The 18,065-nt window shown below is 38.9% G+C and overlaps 1 pseudogene; it reads left to right on the forward strand.

Moving 5' to 3' along the window:
* The first annotated feature begins 10,880 nt into the window (after positions 1–10,880).
* LOC104216929 (probable caffeoyl-CoA O-methyltransferase At4g26220) overlaps positions 10,881–18,065 on the forward strand; it is a 37,774-nt pseudogene continuing 30,589 nt past the window's right edge.

An 18,065-nucleotide genomic window follows, 5' to 3' on the forward strand; every position in this document is an offset into this window, starting at 1 on the left:
CAGAATGTTATGTTCGCCGGTAAGACTCTTCATTTGTCTGACTTGGCATCTTTTGAAGACTGATCGGAAGGTCTTTCTTTGGACCGTAATGTGGGTTTTGGATAGGGCTAGAAAGAAAGGGTATTAAAGGCTCAAAAATGCATTAATTTTTGGGTTATTAATTACAACCTTCGGAATTAGATTTATTTACAACAAACGCAACTTTTGCCCCAGTTTCTTGCTTGGGGATATTTTAATTAATTTTTTTTATTTTTCAAAACTATGACCGAGCCGTGAAGCGCCTACGTATCCTCCTTGAGGAATCAGGTCAAACGTAGTTCCCAATTCCTCTTTTTCATTTGACTTTTTTCTTTGTTATCATTTTCTTTTCTTTTCTTTTTCGTTTTTTTTCTCTCTTTTTTCGTTTTGTTGTTTTCTTTCTTTCTCTTTTTTTTTCTTCTTTTTCGTTGCTATTGATTCCGAACGAGGGGTATGAAAGAGAATAAATAAGGCTCAAAAGGGGTTAACGAAGGATAAAGTGTTTGGGTAGCAGAACAAAATGCCTTCGTCATTCCAATCTTCAAAACATGCCAAGTGCAAACAACACAATCAAACAATAGATTTATAGTCTCTTCCGATGGTGCTGGACTTGACAATTATATTCAATCATATGTTTGTTCATTTGTCACTTCTAAAGCACCGTTGGGCGACACTCTCATTCTCATTATTATGAACGACCCTCATGCCAATTTAGGCGAATCTTTATTTAACGGTTTTCTTTGTGTTCAACTTGCCCCAGTTCCACATGACTCGAGCTCTGAATAATCTCAACCGTCCTTATTTCCTTTAAATGGTCTGAATCGCCTTTCCAGGGTTTTATGATTAACTTTTAAGATTAGGCCCAAACTGGGTGCGCATGTCATGTCCCTAGAATCGGCATTGAACAAAATGGTAAAAAGGACTAAACAAAAGATGACTGGAAATAATAAAAGACCGGACTTTGTATTAGACTACCGGCGAAATGGTTTAAATAACAAAGCAAACAAAACAATCCAGAACAAAATCCTAAAAACAAACTGGATAAGACAACATCCGACTCATAACCCTAATAATCCGAACAACAGAAATGACAACAAAATGAGCCACCACAAGCTTCTCTCTTGCTGACCAAGGAACAAAACGTCCTCCCACTTTATCAAAATTGGCAATTTAGCCACTGAGCTTTGCATCAATATTACCAGCTTCCACCTCATCAACCTCCGTAGGCAAGTTCTCGAGGAGGTTCGAGTGCTCCATGTCACTGTTATTAATCGCAACCCGCCCTTCTCGGATCATTTTCTCTACTTCCTTTCTCCAGCTATGACAGCTCTCAATGTTGTGCCCTACGACATTGGAGTGGTAGGCGCATCGTGCTGCCGGATCAAAGCTCCTTGCAAGCGGATTTATAGTACATGCGGGGAGTGGCTCAATCGAACCAGCATGCCTTAGCCTTTCAAACAGACTGGCATAAGATACCCCGATGGGGGTGAGAGCCTTTCCTCGTTTCAGCAACCTCTTCATTCTTGCATGTTGACAGGGCCGGAAACCTGATCCAGGTGGCTTTTGGTAGGCTTGTGTAGGTGGGTAGGCGTTTTGTGGAGCCGGGTGCCTGGAAAGTGAAGTATGGCGGGGAAAGAAGTGGTGTTGGGGAGCGGAGAAGCATTGAGGAGTGATGGAGCTACTCGGGTAGCTGGGAAAGCTGCCATAAGTGGGTTGGGATGGAGAGTATGGGGGATCTTCCATTATGGTGTTGGGTGCTTGGGAAATGACCGAGCTCAAGAGACTTGGCGGTGGAGGGGGTGGTGCTTTTCCCGTTATCCATGCCTGATACATGTCTGCCACATGCTGTCTCAGCATTCTCACTTCTTCTACCAACCCGCTGTTCCGTTCGATCAATTGTTGTCGGTCATCAGTACCGACCCACTCGGTTCTGCGGTTCTGAGCCATTGTCCTTTGATTTTGCTTTGCAGGGAGGAGTTACCACAACCAACCACTTTCTATATATGGACACATCAAAGGGAAGCCATCACGTTAGTGTTAGGGCATTGGACAGACAATCATATATCAGAGATACAATGTACCTAAGCAGTTAGACAATTGTGCCCCCTGAAAATCTTCCACACTCTCTTTTATTTATTTATTATTATATTTTTTTTTATTTTAGTGGTGGTCGAATCTTATGGAGATTGCCTACGTATCACGTCCCTGCGTGAATCAGACCTTGCGTAGTTCGGCCTAATAAAAGCTAAACAATACTAAACACATTTTTTTTTTTAAATTTAAAACAATCTGGGTTTCAAGGATTTAAAGATTACCCACCAACTTGAAAATCAAACAACCCGCATATTCTAGTCAAAAGGTTTATAAACATCAAAACAAATGGCCAACTTCCTTCCTACGTTTGCTAAATTTAACCAAATGGTTATTCTTGCAACTATGGCTCCTTCCAATTTTCACATGAATTTTGAGGCCGGGGAGGATTATTTTGACACTTTACAAACTTGTCCATTCTTTTACAAAAATAACCTTTCGACAACTGAAAGGCACCCTAAGGCTATTTCGGCAAGAACGGTTTAAGACGCGGCCGAAGCTGGCTCGGCTTATTTTATTTTTTCCATTTTTTTTTTGACTAAACATCCAAACGGCATTCACCTGACCGTTTACTCTTTATTTTTTTTTCAAATTACGATAAAAACCTTGTGTTGCAAACACGGCCTTTCGACGTCTCGGGGACGAAGCCTTTTAAGGCTATGTGGGTCAATTGGACCAAACTCCTAGACATGACCCAAAAGGTGGCTGTTTACGCAAAGTCAGCCTTCCGGCGTCCCTTTCGGGAACATTCGGCTATTTATGACAAACAACATCTCCTGACTTAGTTATGACTCTTTTATTGTTTTTCAAAAATAGGAAACTCAATATTGCAAACACGGCCTGTCAACGTCTCGGGGACGAAGATTTTTAAGGCTGTGTGGGTCAACTGGACCAAATCTTAAAATGACCCAAAGGTGGTTGTTTATGCAAAGTCAGCCTTCCGGCGTCCCTTTCGGGAACATTCGGCTATATCTTGATAAAACAGCGTCACCCGACTTCTTTATGACAAAGACTAAAATTTGACATGTATTTTTTATTATTATTATTATTATTTGTTTTTTTGGCTTTTTTAGCAAAAGGTGGGTTGGACCCGATGAGGGTTGCCTACGTATCTCACATCCGGTGAGAATCAAACCCGCGTAGTTCGGGCAAATAAGCTATTTTTGAGAAGACCCTTTTCCATTTCTATTTTTTTTATTTTTTTATTATTATTTTCACAACAATCAAATAGACTATTATTCTATTATTTTTCATTTATAACAAACAAACGAATTAACGAAAAACATAAAGCATTCCTTCTTTTTGAGAAGGTGGGGTTGGACCCGATGAGGGTTACCTACGTATCTCACATCCGGTGAGAATCAAACCCGCGTAGTTCGGGCTATCAAGGATAAGTAGATGAACTAACTTTTTTTTTTTTTGAATTTGAAAGAACTACTTTAAAAGAAGAAAGGAAGTATATTTTTTGATTTTTGATTGATTTTCTTTTTAAAAGAAACACTTCTAAGATATATTTTTGAATTTCATTTGCTTTTTTTTTTTATTCTAAAGAAGAAGAAGAAAACATTTTTTGGAATTTTACCTTTAATAAAAGAAATGCTTCTAAAATGTTTTTTTTCTGAATTTTCTAAAGAAGAATCAAAATATTTTCGGATTTTTATTTATCTATTTTATCTTTTTTGAATTTTGAACTTTCTTTTGAATTTTTTTTTTGGATTATATATATACTTATTTTTGGAACAAATAATAAAATCACATTCAACGCCGGACTCTTTTTATTTTTATTTCTGGCATTTTCATAGACAAACAAAATAAAATAAAATAAAACATTTTTTTTAAAAAAAACAAACTCTTTTTCATTTTCATTTAATGGCAAAACAAACTATTTTCTTTAATATTTTTTAAATAAAAAAAACAGACAGCGCAATGATGATTTTTTTTTATTTTTCCTTTGCTTTTAATATAACAAACTAACAAGACATTTTTTCATTTTCAAAATTTCGGCAGAGTTTCGACTCTACTCGGACTTCTATGCTGTTATTTTCTCCTTTTTCACGATTTTCTCATATGTGGAAAATGATGACAACATACAAAATCTTTTTGAATTTTCATGCTTTGTTTTTATTTGTATTTTTATTTTTTATATTTATTATTTCTTTCAAAAATGTGGCATGGGAGACATAACGATTTCCAAGACTTCTTGGATTCCGCAAATGCTCCCCATGCGCTTTTCCCAACATATGAAGCGTGGGGGACATATGGGAATTCCAAGACTTCTTGGATTCCACAAATGTTCCCCATGTGCTTTCCCCAAAAATGAAGCGTGGGGGACATAGGGAATTCCAAGGCTCCTTGGATTCCACAAATGTTCCCCATGCTTTGATTAAAATAACACCATGCTGGAAATGACCAAATGACCCATTCGCCCTTGACTAAATACAACCATGTAGCACATAGGATGCCATAAGATGGTCTATTATTTTCAGGTTGCTTGTCCTAGACGGACCCAACCCCTGTGTTGAGTCCCCTAAGTCAAATGCACATGATGCAAATAAACGTTCCTACTAGGGATCCGGCATGTGGCTTTGTTATACTAGGTTCAGAACCTGGGTGTTTGTTCTAGACCTGGCTTACCCGAGCGGACAGCTCGAGCCGAGGGGGGCAGCGTACCGGGAATACAGAAGCTTCACCGGCTTAGCAACTTGTCCGAACCTCGTTCTAAATTGGGATTTGACACTATACAGAAAAGAAGTCGTACGAAGTACACCCTTCTTCATGATTCAGAAGACTCAGAAAGGATATGGGTTTCGGCACAGTTTATATACAGTTCAAATAATATCAAAGCGGTAAAAGCAGCATTTAACACATTAGGCTCAAACATGTAAAAATCAGATAATAGATAAAGCCAAATAATAACAATTATTTTAAGCTCGAATTCTTAACCCTGAACCAGTGGTTCTGGGTCCTGATCCCCAGCAGAGTCGCCAGAGCTGTCACACCTCCTTTTTCCGCGCCCGAGGGGCGCGAGGGAGTTTTTTCCAATTAAAGGACAATCGAAACGAGATTTGTTTATTTATTTCAGAGTCGCCACTTGGGAGATTCAGGGTGTCCCAAGTCACCAATTTTAATCCCGAATCGAGGAAATGAATGACTCTATATTACAGTCTGCGTACCAGAAATCTAGATAAGGAATTCTGTTAACCCGGGAGAAGGTGTTAGGCATTCCCGAGTTCCGTGGTTCTAGCACGGTCGCTCAACTGTTATATTTGGCTTGATTATCTGATTTTAAATACAATATGAACTTATGTGCAAATTTTATCTTTTAACCGCTTTATTATTATTGTTTTTACAAGAATGTGAACGTCGCTTAAAACATATGTCTTTGGACTGCGTCACATGAAATGCGCCCACAATCCGGAACATATTTTATTTGACGTTTTGGGATTTGGATTTGGGTCGCATGAAATGCGCACCCAGGTTTAAGAAAGTAAATTATTAAACACGCGCCTAAAGAGACTATCGCATTATTATTTTGCGGAGGCCGTGAAATTCGCTAAACGACCCTCCTGAATTCTAAGTAATTTTAAACAAGTATTTACTGAGGGCCCCGCAATTTGGGTTTTTATTCGGCGAGGCTCATCTCATTCTTATTTTAAAAAAAAAAAGGAATTTGCAACGTCATGGACATGCATCTCGTGCCACGTCACAATCAATGTGCCCGTGACTAGAGACATATTTCGACTCCATTGAGATTTGGATTTGGGTCACATAAATGTGCACCCGAGTTTAGGGAGATGACATTATTAAAGGCGCGCCTAAAGCGACTAGCGCATTGTTATTTTGGGGAAGGCCGTAAAATTCGCTAAACGGCACGTCCCGAATTCTAATTATTTAATATATACCTTTAGAGGGCCTCGCAGCTTGTGCATTTTTCGAGCTCGTCTCATTTTTATTTATTTATTTATTTTTATATATATATTTTCTTTAAAAGAAGAGGTAAACTTAAGGTTACTGCATTTTTACTTTATCTATTTAAAGAGTTAATTCAAAGTTATTAAAATATATTGCAAGCCATGTTGTGCGCAACGCACTAGTGGTTCACGACAAGTTCCATTTAACTATGTTCCGAATTGGAGCCGGGTCACATGAGATGCACCCCCGGTTCCTTTAATCTAATTACATGCAAACCAACAATATTGCCACAAATTACTAATTTGACGCTATTTATAAACTATCATTCTTTTCCCTCTAAATCTAGTTTAATGAAATATAAGCTACTAATCTAACAATAAATGGCAATCGTCTAACAATTAGTGATAAACAAAAATATAAAACTAACAACAGAACATAACATTAACAAACGACGATAAACTAACATGACGAGATAAACTTCACAATACGGCAAATGTACTACTACTAACTCAAATTCATCGAAACAAGACATGGAAGCAAAGAACACACCGAGACAAAAATAACATGAATACTCACATTTAACAACAACGTCGAGTTTCAACATCTCGACCTCGCCAAAATGGACAGCAACAACCTCGGCGTACCGGGCCTCGACGAACCAAAGTCGACCTCGACGGAACTCATCCCGGACAGAACTTCTGGGCTGTTTTGTTGAACGTTTTCGTTAGGTTTCAGCTTGTGCGTATGTGTGTTTTCTTGGTCAGTCATGGCGAGGGGGAAAGGTCATTCATGGCTAGGCGTTGCAGGCAGCCATTTGGACGTGGGGGTGCGACTGGATGGTCACCTTGGGCAGTGACGACGGGGGGGTGCGATGACGAGGGGTCAGCTGTTGGTGGACTGCTTGGTCGACAAGGCTGGATGACGGGACTGGGGCGTGATGGTTTCCGGCGTTGGTTTGGACAATGACGACGCAAGAGCTCGCTGGCCGGTGATAGGGTGGTGCGACTGTGGTTTTGGGGTTGTTGGTTATGGCGTTTGGACGGTGGGGTTGCGGGCAGTGGTTGACGGGGAGGGCTCCTAGGTTTTTGCTAGGGTTTTGTGGTGAGGAAGAAGGCGATGGGGCTGGTGGTTTTGCTAGACGTGAGGAGGAGGGGGTTCGACTGCTGGGTAGTGACGACGAGGTGATGGTTGTTTGACGATGGTTTAGGGTGATCGGAGGTTTTTGTGGACTGGTTTCTGTCACCTGCTCCTTTTAACGTGGGGTGGCGTTCGGACAGTGGGGGTGAGCGATGGAGCTTGGGAGGAGACGGGGTGGTCGCTGATGGTAGTTCCGGCGAGGGGGAAGTGGGGAATGGAGTTTGGGAGGAGGAGGGTGATGGTTTGTTGGTGGTCGTCCTCGCTGCGACAGTAGGGGTCGTTAATGGTGGTTTTGGGGTGTTGATGGTGGTGGAACGATGGTTATGGCGTTGGAGTTTTGGAGGGGACGGGTGGTCGTTTGGCTGGGTTGTTGTCGTTGAAGGTGGTGTTTGAGAAGGTGGTTTTTGGAGTGGAGGTGACGGGGTCAAGGTCCTGCAGTAGGGTTCTTTGCTTCTTCTTTCAAAGAGAAAGAAGAAGATGCACAGTATTTTTCAAAACCAAATTTTCAAAAGTCCTCCTTTTCTTTGTGTTTGTCCGTGTTTTGTAATGTTTTGCCAAGAAAAATGAGCCCCACGCGTGGTGGGGTTCAAGGTTTATGTCCCCCACGCGTGGTGGGGTTCCCCATGTGTCCTGGACACGGTTTATTATGGGTTAGGTCCGAAATTAGGCCTAAAACCGGGTAGTTTGAACCCGAATATTATTCTTTTGCCCGGACCCGAGAAATAGAAAAACGTTGCTTAACTAATCCTATGTAAGCAAAATAACTACCAAAAATAAGACTAGTATTTAACAAAACTATATCTTTTTTTTAAAAATATTTTTAAGGATTTAAAATAGCTACAAAATATTAATAAAACTATTTTTTGTAATTTTCGTAAATATGAAGATAAAATATGAAGTAATATTTTTGTATTTTTTCAAAGTTAAAATAACTATAAAATATTAATAAAACTATTTTTTTGTAATTTTCGTTTTTTTTAATAAAGACAAAAATATGAAATAATATTTTTTGTATTAAAACGACTTCAAAACATTAATAGAATTATATATATTTTTTTTGTAATTTTAGAATTTATATAAAGTATCAAAATAAAGTAAATTTTTTTTTTTTGTATTTTTCAAATTTATGAGAAATACATAAACTAAAATTATATATATATTTTTTGTGATTTTCTTTTTGCAACGAAATAAAGTAAAAATAGTAAAAATAGCTATACTAGACCCAATTTCACATATTCACGCTAAAAATGTGAAAATTCTCGGGGAGGGTCAAAAATCACGTGCTTACACAAAGGATCACTTGGATCAATTCCCGTGCTCGGAGGTATTGCGACACTCGTATTAGCAGAATTCGCATCTTGTTGATCAGTGACAGCCATTAGAGTACTGAATTAGTTGAATTTGATAGGGCAAAAATGATCGGAACCAAAAATCTTTGATCTCTATGCTGTAGGTTATCCAAAATAGAAAAATTGATCAAATTTAGGGCAAATTGATCATATTAGGTAAAAAACAGAAAAGAGAAAGGGAAGAGAGAATTAGTAAATGAAAGAGAAGATGTGAGAAGGATTAACCTCGCGATGTGAGGAGGATTAACCTCCCTCTGATACCATGATAACACTGCGATTACAATGAGCTCAGTGAAGCTCAGCTTTAGCTCCAATGGCTGAATCTCGAAGCTTTTGAAAAGAGGAGAAAGATGAGAGCAAAAGAAGAGCTCTTTCGTTTGAAGAATGAAGCTTAAATGAAAATGAGAACTGTACAACACTATGTGTACACGTGATTGACAGCTGGAAGCTTAACCACTAACTACTGCCAGCTGTATTAACTAATCAACTAACTAACTATCTCCTAACTAACATACAAAATGAATACAAAGAAGGATAAATACAATCTCATCTCAATATACTCTAACATAAGATATCCTATCTTCTTTGGCACTAAGCTCGTCAGTGCAAATTGGCTTGCCCAAACAACTGCCAATCTTCCTAAATTTTTCTCTATCAAATATAATAGTGTAAGGCTTCATACCTTGGCATAGCGATCTATTGTCCTTAACAATTTCCGTCATGGTAGGTTTGGAATCTCGTGATTAAGTAGAGAAAGTTACTATTTTTGCCGTTGTCTCTAACATCTCTCCTTGGTTAGTTTTGATCTCTGTTTTTTCTAGTAATGGCTTCAATGAGCTCTTTACCTCTACAGGGCCGAAAAATTACACTGTATATATAAGACAAAATCTGTTTTTTACTTGTGTATATTATGTTTTGAATCCCCTTGATACAACCCAAAAGCAAAGCTTAGTGGTCAAGGGGTTCAAAACCATTGTAAGGTCATTGATTTAATTCCAACTAGCTACAACCTTTTTTAACTTTTTCCTTTTTCGAACCCCTTAGCAAAAATTCTGTCTACGCCACTGCACCTCTTATGTCCAGTTAGCCACCTTTTAGGAAGTGCATAATTGGGATTGAATAATTGATAATTTCCATCCATTGTCTCAAATGGTGTCGGATTTGGGAGAGCTGGAGGAGCCCCCGACCGTTTCTGGCGACGTATGGTGCACGTTAGCAATATGCGCTTTATGTGTGCCAGCAGAGTTGAACATCATACTCAAGAGAGTCATGAATAGGTCTTAAAGATAATAATTGTCTAAAACTTGAATTCTGTTGTAAACATTGATATCTCTAACAACTGAACCCACTTATGAGCCTCTAACTGCAAGTCCGAATACATATCTATGGGGCATTCTCTAGGGATAACTAATAGTGTGATTAAAAATAATAAATGTGTGAAAAAGTAAAGCTAATTGTGTATTAGGTTGGGCGGGTAATTAGTTGTAATAGAATACGTATTTTATGTAAAAACTTTTAAAATAGATATATATGTGTAATATTTTTGATTATGTAGGTACATAGGGTAGTTTTCCCAAAAGAATTTGTATGAGAATTGGAAGCTTGAGCATGAAATATACGCAAGAAAATATGAGTGTTTGGGTGAGGAAGTGAAAGCTTAAGCGTGAAAAGAGAAGAATTTGAGTGGAATTGAAGTGTTAAGCTCGATTATAGGAATTACAGCATTTTTGTTATGGAATGTTTGCTGCCAGCGGATGTAAATATCGTTATACCACCTGTAGAATGAAGAATTCCAGACATTTTAAAAAAAGGAGATTACTATTACATCACTCCTACCACGTGTAAGTATAAATTAAAAGAAACAAAAAAAGCTGAAACAACCTTTGTCGTCTCTTTGAGGATATGTAGTCATATAATATAAAACAATCAAGTAGCTGAAAATAAGTGAGAACTTAGGAGATATCGAAAGCAAGAATCAGAAAAATAATAAATGACTTTTTGGACTCTTGCTAATCTGCATTCAAATTAACAAGCCTTTAGCACTAAATATTCTATTTCTTTTTTGGTGCATTCCAAAAAAATTATTCCTTTCTAAATTTGGTAATAATTTAGCTTAAACTTACAATTTTATCCTTAATGAGAAACTTTTATAACCACACAAATACTCTGGGCCCTTGTTTAGGACTACAAATTTCAAAAATCTTAATTTGTTTAAACTCCGTACGCAATCAAACATGTTCACATAAATTGGAACGGAGGGAATACTATTCTTATTCTTTCTTTTGCGGCTTCTATCTACTTTTGTGAAAGCTAGCTTTCAAAAAGTTAAGAAAAGTGTTACAATTCCCATTCTCTGTGAACTGTGATAGTAAATTCACAGTGAAAGAAATGGTGTCGCCCTCCAAGGGACTGTTGCAGAGTAGAGAATTGTATGAGGTACTTATCCTTCTTCTTCTCTGTTTGTTTTATTTTTTCCTTTTGCTAACTTACGTCCATTGTTAATTATGTGACTATGCTAAGTATGTTCTGGAGACTACCGTGTACCCACGTGAAGCAGAGCTTCTCAAAGAGATCAGAGTTATAACTGCAAATCATCCACAGTAATTTTCCTTTTTCCCTTCATATTTCTACTTTGTTTCAAGAGTGCAAGACAACAAATTAATTAGATTTAGCTGACTGATGTACATGAAGTCATTAATCCAACAAAAAATGGCAGAAGGATTAGTTGTTCTCAAGTAATAACGGTTGTCAACTTGTTTTTTGTTTCGTCAGGAGTCTAATGGCAACTGCACCAGATGCTGGCCAACTGATAGCCATGCTCTTGAAACTGGTAAATGCTAACAAGACCATTGAAATTGGAGTCTTCACTGGATACTCTTTGCTCCTTACAGCGCTTACAATTCCTGAAGATGGCAATGCAAGTATATATAAGTGTTAACAATTGGTTTATAGGACTAAAATAACTACGTCTAAATTCTAAAGGAATGCGTAAATGCAGATTATAGCTATAGACCTGAATCGAGATACATAGGAGATGGGGCTGCCAGTTATCAAAAAGGCTGGAGTTGAGCACAAAATCAATTTCATGCAGTCGTTGGCTTTATCCGCACTTGATCAACTCTTGGAAGATGTGAGAAAACTAACTTTAAATTATTTTGCCGTTGCAAGCTTTTAGCTCATAGCCTAACCCACGTCCCATTTCAGCAGGTGAAGATGTTAGTTTAGTACATCACTTGATGAATAGTGTATTGATCTATTAAAACTTTATACCAGAAATTTTCACATTATACCCAGAACAAGGTTTTGCAACTGGTTCTTGCAATTTCTGTGACAAATAAGTGCGGAAAATAAAGAAGACGTGAATTTTTACATAAAGACCTCCTTGCTAAAGGGAGTAAAAACCACGACCTAATTGTGAGATTTTTCTCACAAACTTCTCTAAAACCAACTTGCAATTTCAGGATACAAAACTCTTTTGTAATCTAAGGGGTCGTTTGGTCGGAATACGGTTTATACCGGTATAAGCTAAGTCGGTATAAGTTATATTGGGATAAGTTATGCTGGGATTAGTTATGATGGGATTGTCGTTTATTCATTGTTTGGTATGTTGTATTAAGAATGACAATTGCATAATTTCTAAGAAGAAGGTATAAGTTATACCGGTGCTAATTACCCCACCTTCTATAAGGTATAAGTTATCCCAGTATTAAAATTAACACCGGAATAACTTATTGCTAACCAAACAAAATATTAAAGTGTTATTACATTTTTATACCAATCTTATATCTTTTTATACCTCATACCAAACGACCCCTGAGAGACTAACCCTCACTCTGCAACATAGATGATTGCAACTACTTTCTCTTAACTAATTTCTTTAACTAGATCTGAAAAGAAAATCTCTCAGAAATAATCTTTACAAAAATGCTTCTAGAATAATCAGAGTAAGGTTACAACTCAAAATACCTACTACAAAATCAAGACAACTGAAACTAGACTGACTCAATTGCTGGAACTTGATTTTTCAATTTATCTTTCTCTTACTCCTACAATTTTCTGCTTCCTTGTATGTGCTCTCAAAGCTCTCTGTCTAGGTGCGCAAAATTGCAATAAGTAAAATGCTACACATATATATAGCACAGTTAGCAGTAGGATTAATTAAGGGAAAATCTCAAAAAATCTTCTAACACCTTAAAGAATAAAAGAATTAAAGATTTTCTTTATATTATTTTTCCCATAAGTTACTTCTTTATAACACATGGCCTTTGATTGAGTATGTAAGATCTGTCAAGATTCTCCAAAAATATATGTGGCTGGCAGTTCATTATGATTGAAAAATAATCCCAACTAGCATAAAAGTGAATCCTAACATCACTAGGATTTCATGCTAGACGCAACACAAAAACCAACTAGTAGAACTAGAGTCTCAGACTTACTAGACCTACTCAATAAGTTACATACTTGTTAATCATTAAATCTCAATTCCAACAAATTTCTTCTTTTTGATGATGACAAACAATTACCACGAAATCCCATGAAATCGCACGAACCCTTAGGCTATCATTTTTTCAACTCCAACTTCCTCATTTGGTGAATCCTTAAGTTTCCAACCAGTACATCTAGTGCGATTTTACTCAACACCTTTGCTTCTTGAATTGCAGTGACTTTGATTTCCTAGGAGGCAGGGAGTACCCAAGGAACTTTTTGACCATGTCTTCATATATAAAGGTCTTCTTCCCAATAGATTTCAATTTATTTATGATGATTGTGAACCTAGAGTTATATCCTAGATAGATTTAGAGTCTTTCATGGTAAACAATTTATAATTCCTCAAAAGCATCTAAATTCTGGACTGCTTCACTTGAATTGTCCCCTCATAAGCAATTTGCAGTGTGTTTCAAATCTCCTTTGCATCAAAGCATGCAGAAATCCTATTGTATTTATCAAGACTAAAGCCACAAAATAAGTATCTTCTTAGCCTTAGTATTTTTTCCTCCATGTGACCAATATTGCTAAATTCACTTCCCTTCTTCGGGATCGAATTACCCTCAGCGTCTGGTTTGATAGGAGCATCTGTTCCATCTAGAATAATGTTCACAACTAGTAGTTTTCAACAGTTAGGAAGTCTTTGCTCCTCGCTTTCCACCAACTATAGTACTGACCATTGAACAAGGGTGGACATGTGGTAGATTGTCCCTCATTCATATAAACTCGTGCACGCATCTTATGAATCTCTCAAAGGTGTTAGGCTAGTGATTGAGAGCCTGCTCGAATACCAATTGTTAGTTTAGTATACCACATATTCACTAGAGAAGGGAGGGGGTTTAATAATGTATCGATCTATTAAAATTTTATACCAAAACTTGTCATGCTATAACCAAAAGCAGGCTCTTCCAACTTGTTCTCACAAGTACTCCTTTAACAAATAAGTACGAAGAATAAAGAAGAAAAGAAATTTTCTGTGGAAAATCTCCTAGATAAAGGGAGTAAAAATTATGACCCAACTCTAAAATTTTTCTCACAAACTTTACTAAAATCGAGCAGTTTCAGGTTACAAAAATCTATTATAATCAAAAAGACTAACCAAAGTCACTCAACAACCTGTAACCTAGATGATCGCATCTATTCTCTCTAAACTAATTCCGTAGTGTAGATCTGAAAAGAAACTCTCTCTAAAACAATCCTTATAAAAGTGCTTCAAGAATAAGTAGCGGAAGGTTACAATTTAAAGTGCCTACAACAAGATCAATTCATTTGAAACTGGACTAACTAAATTGCTGGAACATAGTTCTTCGGTTTATCTTTCTCTTGCTCCTACAATTGTCCGCTTGCATGCATGTTCTCTCAAAGCTCTCTGCGTAGGTGCGCAAAGCTGCATTAAATCAAACACTACACAAATATAGCACATGTTTAGTAGTAGGGTTAATGTTTACCTCGAAAATACGAGTAACAATTAAATTTGATTTGTGGTTTTAAAGATATGTGCTTTAGTTCAATACTAATTAATAATACAGAAGTATAGCGTGTAAATGAAAGAAATGAGTAAACCAAACCAGTTTTGCTAGGTAGTATCGACCTCGAGCCAAAGTGACCTCGAGATTGATCAAGAACAATAAAGCAAGAATAGTAAAGCTAAAGGACAGTTCTGGTGAACAATGAGCGAAAAAGTAAGAGAGTATATTCTTTTCCAATGATCGATGATGTTTACAAATGATTGGGGTCCCCTTTATATAACAAGGTAACCCTAAATAAGGTACATTTCTATTTACAGTACGGAATCTTATTGGGACAACTGTATAACTGCTTAGTACTTATTTGACTAATTCGTACAAATCAATTCCGGAATTTACGCCATGATCTTAGGTTTGTGGTGGGAATCTTGTCCTTCTGTAACAAACTCATAACGGCACTGTCTCGGAGTCGATCGTACTTGGCTCCGATGTTCCTCGAGCACTTAAGTCTTCGAGCCTCTTATTCTACCTTCGAGCACGAGCTTGGTCTATATCGAACTTTTGTCCTTGATGCGACCTTTTGAGCCTACAAAATCGAAGGCATATGATTTTAACCGTACACAGATAGTCCCCTCGTTTCTTAGAATAAAATGATAAGAAATGATTTGATTCTCAACCCTTCGATGCCTCGATCGTGATGCCAATCTCGTGACGTCAACAATTGAAGTGACTCAAAAGGTCGCGTCTGCAAAGTTTTCCAAGGCCATCAATTGGAGGTGGATGATGGTCGGCTATTTGTCTTCCCCAAAATGCTTAAGTGGCCTCTATACATAGGCCAACTTCATAATTTTTGCAAATTTTACTTCTCAAATCACTCTTAAAATCTCTTTGGCTCCTTTAACTTCGTTGAGTTCACCCTTTTCTCAATTTGCTCTTACTACAGCATCTACTCTTTCTCCTCTTTTGAATTTCTCAACAACAATGCCTAAAACATCTAAGACCATTCCCTAGAAAGAGAAAGCTTCTTCATCATCGCGGCTGGCCAGGGGTAGAACAGTGGTGCCACCTTGTATCGAGGAGTGCACTCCCAAACCATGTGAGATAACTTTAGATTTTAAAATCGATAAACCTGCATCGACATCAGGCTAGTATGAGCCCATGGCTCTATATATCTTCTTGATCACTAAAGATGAACTTGAGTAGGTGAAAAAGGATTGCAATTGGGAGAATAAGGATGTGGAGGTCCCCTCCCCCGAAGAGGACATCACCACCCACAAGGTAGGATACTTAAGCGAGTATACCTACCCTTTTACATTGGGCCCCGTAGATCTATCCATGGGTCCCAGAGACCTAGTCATTCTCGATTTTTGCCAACAATATCAGGTGACGCTTGGCCAGATCTATCCTTCTTTCTGGCGCATTGTCAATTTGATCAGGTATTTCTCGGGCCAGGTCGAAGGGATGCCTTTTACCCTCAACCATTTGATCAGGTTATATAACCATCTCCTTTATCGAGGTGGTCTGATAAAGCTACAACGCCGATCTTCGAAATTTCTTTTCTCCAGCATCGATGAGGACAAGGACCGGGGATGGATGAGCCGGCTTATCCGAATCAGGACCTCCGATCTGATCCCCACTGAGAGGAAGCCATTCCCCGAGGACTGGAACATGAAACGTAAGTACAGATTTATCGATGATGACTTAATATTCTGCTTTACCTGCTCTTTCTCGATCTCATCCTTTACTCGATCTAATCCCTTTTCGATGGTACAACTATTCCTTGGTTTCCTGGCCCGATCCCGGACCTTGCAGGTTGGATCCAGCAACTAGCCTTCACTCCTTCATATGCGGAACGTTGTTGGTGTGACTTGGGCAAGGGTCGATGGGAAGCTAAAAACCATGGTGAGCTCTTTTATTTACATGTTTATGTTTCTTAGTAAAGTACTCACTTTATCATTATGCAGTCCTTAGAGACGTTATTGCTATGCGGTCGCCCCTTCCCGGTGAAGAAGAAATCCCAAAGCCTGCGAAGGAGAAGAAAAGAAAAAGGGGGTCACATGTGAGTTCCCCGAAGCCAAAGAAAAGCAAAGCTCGAAAGCCTAAGGTATATACCGTGGCCCTATCGCCAGAAACGGACCAACGCCTTGGGGATGAGGACAAATAGGGAGAATATGATGGCTTCCTGTTGGTAGTTCGGAAAAGACGAAGCACCGACGCTTCGAAGACCGCTGAACCGATGGTGGCTGATGCAATTCAATCTCGAATCGAAGAAATTTCGGAGGAGATCTCGAGCAAAGTCCCTGAGCCATTAGGTGGAAAAAGTGTGTCTCGTCCCGGGGAACATTTGGTGGGCAAGCTCGAAGAGCCTAATTATGATGCCCTCCAAAGAGAGGATAATATCCCAAGTGGATCACTTGGGATAATCAATGTAGATAACTTGCCGCAGGGCCCGGTGTTCTCCGAGGGGCAATTACGAGATGCCCAGGCCATGAGGACTCCTGATATGGGAACGACCCATGAAGGGAGTGATATTTTTCGGGAGTACCTTGCAGGGATCGAATATGGTCCCGATCCTGACGCCTCGTTTATTTTTGATGAGGCCGAAAAGCTTCTCAAACAAGTAAGTTTTTGTCTTCATAACTACGCTTCGAATTTAATGTTCATCTTTCTAAGCCTAACTCATTTTCTTTGTGAGAAGGTTGTGTCGCTTCACCGACAAGAATTTACCAAATCTTGGGCTGAGCTTGCCTGATGCGAAGCCGAACTCAAGAAGCTCGTGGAAGAGAGGGACAACCTTAAGATCCTCTACGTTAAAAAAGAGGGGGAGATCAGCGATCTCTAAGTCGAATTTTGCGAAGGCTCGTCAAGAACAGACCGATCTTATTAAGAAGGTAATATGGACTTTGAGGATTTGTTATGCATTTATCCGATTGGGTGACTAACACTTCAACTTTGCAAGCCTAGCAGAAGACGGAGCTGGTGGAGCAGCTTCGAGAAGAGCTCAAGATGAAAGTGTCCGAGACCCTAGGGTGGAACAACACATGGATAGTCTCGCCTCAGAGAAAGATACGCTTCGGGAACAACTAACTTCAATTGAACGCCAGCTTCAAAATGCAAAGGAGGAAAGCTTGGCTCGGAGCTGCAAAGTTGAGGAGCTCAAAGCTAAATTAGCCGCTGAGCTTGCGAAGGCCAAATTTGAGGCAGAGGCATTTGTGTACTCGTACTGAGATGACGTCGAAGATACTAACACTCGGGCACAAGAGATCTCCATTGCAAATGAAGTTAAGTTATCATGTGCTCTCGACCATGCCAGGTGACGGTCCCGGAAATAAACTCTCGAGGAGGTGCACACTCGTGTCTTTGACCTCTCAGCTGATATTGAAAAAGCAAGATCTTTGGAGGAATAGGTTGTCGCTTTGCTCTCCGATGATGAGGGTTCCGCTGGTGGCTCCGAGAGAGAATAAGATGAGGACGAAGTCCCCGAGGGGGAGGTTCCCAAAATACGGCTCCTGATGATATAACTCCTGAGGATGCAACCCACGAGGATGTGGTTTCCGGGGATGTGGTTCCCGGGGATGTGGCCCTGAAGTAGATTAGGTCCCTTTTG

The sequence above is a fragment of the Nicotiana sylvestris genome, chromosome 5 (genome assembly GCF_000393655.2).
Source record: "Nicotiana sylvestris chromosome 5, ASM39365v2, whole genome shotgun sequence".
Taxonomy (NCBI): Eukaryota; Viridiplantae; Streptophyta; class Magnoliopsida; order Solanales; family Solanaceae; genus Nicotiana; species Nicotiana sylvestris.